Source organism: Dromiciops gliroides, chromosome 2 (genome assembly GCF_019393635.1).
Source record: "Dromiciops gliroides isolate mDroGli1 chromosome 2, mDroGli1.pri, whole genome shotgun sequence".
NCBI classification, from domain to species: Eukaryota; Metazoa; Chordata; class Mammalia; order Microbiotheria; family Microbiotheriidae; genus Dromiciops; species Dromiciops gliroides.
In genome coordinates, this window is record NC_057862.1 from 458,150,822 (window position 1) to 458,153,198 (window position 2,377).

At 41.4% G+C, this 2,377-nt stretch overlaps 1 pseudogene; it reads left to right on the forward strand.

Moving 5' to 3' along the window:
- The first annotated feature begins 203 nt into the window (after positions 1-203).
- LOC122743434 lies at positions 204-670 on the forward strand (annotated as a pseudogene).
- The last annotated feature ends 1,707 nt before the right edge of the window (positions 671-2,377 follow it).

Consider the following 2,377-nt stretch of genomic DNA (forward strand, 5'->3'; position numbering starts at 1 on the left):
TCTATATAGATATAGATAGATAGATAATTTGTTTAAAATAAAGCAGAATCTTACTGGACAGATGAGGGAGTGAGTCATTAGAAAGTTACTAAGATTTTTTTTAAAAGAGCATTTATAAAACTTTTTTTTTAATGGGAGATTGGGACAGATGACCTCTAAGGTCTCTCCCAGCTCTAAATTAAAGATCTTATGGGCAGCTTCCTTTTCTCTTTTGCAGCGGCATATTATATGCCTTCCCTACTAAGGAAGATGCGGAAGCTCCGCGGGTACGTCAGCCACGGTCACAGGCACAGGGGCAAGCACCAGAAGCACCCGGAGGTCGAGGAAATGCAGGAGGGTGACACCATCATCTAATCAACTTCGACAAATATCCAGGTTACTTCGGGAAAGTGGATATGAGGCATTACCACTTGAAGAAGAAGCAAAGCTACTGCCCAACTGTCAACCTTGATAAGCTGTGGACACTGGTCAGTGAGCAGACCAGAATTAATGCTGCCAAAAACAAGGAAGGGCTTGCCTCTATCATTGATGTTGTGCAGTCGAGGTACTACAAAGTCTTAGGAAAAGGGAAACTCCCCAAGCAGCCAGTCATCGTGGAGGCAAAATTCTTCAGCAGAAGACAGAGGAAAAGATTAAGGGTGTTGGTGGAGCTTGCGTCTTTGTGGCATAAAACCAATGTTATCAAATAAAACAAATGTCTTTATTGAATGAATGAGTGAGTAATTTAGTTAGTTTATGATCTTTTGAACTTAGCTGTATTGTGTCAAAGCAGACAGATACATCAGTACTTTCTGAGGTGTGACTCCAGCCTAAAGAACTGATCTTTTTAATCTGGTTGATGAGCTAATTGTATAACAGTTCTACTGTCAAGGGGGCCCACTAGATGGCATAGTGGATAGAATGCCTAGGGTCAGGAAGACTTACTTTTCCCAAGTTCAAACCTGGCCCCAGACACTTACTAGTTGTGTGACCTTGGGTAAGTCAATTAACCCTGTTTGCCTCAGTTCTTCATCTGTAAAATGAGCTGGAGAAGGAAATGGTGAACCACTCCAGTGTCTGCCAAGAAAACCACAAATTGAGTCATGAAGAGTCATATACAACTGAATAGCAATAATCTGCTGTCATGGATAGGAAAAAATAATCAGAGGCTAGGGCCCAAACCTCTGTGAGTGTTGACATGAAGACTACACGGGGAATGAAGCCATAGGTCGTTGACCACTTCTATGTATTTGACTTCTGGACCTATCAATCAACACAATCCAACAACAAAATCCAACTCTACTCAAGATAGAAGTCACTCAATGCCCTTTGCAGAATCAGAGAATCTCAGAGTTGCAGCTGGAATGGAGCCATACAGTTCAACCCTTATCCAAGGCATGAATTCTCTCTAACACATTCCCAGCAATCAGTCATCCAATCCTCCTGCTGAACACCTCCAAAGATAGCATGGTGTAGAGGATAAGGTGGGGGATTTCTAATCAAATAAACCTTAGTTCAAATCCCAGATCCATCATTTTATATTATGTAATCACATATGTTGCAACTAGATGGCACAGTGGATAGAGCACTGGGCCTAAAGTCAGGAAGGTTCACCTTCCCGAGTTCAAATCCAGCCTCAGACAATTACTAGCTGTGTGGCCCTGGACAAGTCACTTGACCCTGTTTACCTCAGTTCCTCAACTGTAAAATGAGCTAGAGAAAGACATGGCAAACCATTTCTCTATCTTTGCCAAGGAAACTCCAAAAGGGATCACAAAGAGTTGTACATGACTGAACAACTTGACAATTGTGAGCAATGTGCCTCTCTTAGCCTCAGTTTCCTAATCTATAAAATGGAGATAATACCAGTACTGCCTGTCTCCCAAGGCTGTTGTGAGAAAGGTGCTTTGTATACCTTAACACATCACACCTCAGAAATGGAAGTTATTATTGCCTCCTGAAACAGCCCATTTCACTGTTGGGTAGCTCTAATTATCAGAAAGTTCTTCTGTATGAACTAAAATCTGCCCCCCTATAACTTCTACCCATCAATCAAGTATGACTGTGCATATACAGCCCCATGCTGAGCCCTGTGGGATAAAACACTAGAAATAGAATTATAAATAGAAAACTTATTTCTTGATCTTAGGAGCTTCTAATGTCAGAGAACACTTAAAAATCAATGTAGCTACTTATACAAATTAAACATGGCACCAACTGAGTACCTAAGTACTGAGGTAAGGAAGGAAACCAGTCCAAAGAACAAATGACCAGGAAGCCAAGTAGTCCAGCAACCAGGCCATATCCTCATATGAATGAGTTAAAGGAACTTGGCATGTTTAGCTTGGAGAAGACTTGGAATAGGGAAGAGGAATAGACACACATAGTCTTCACACAT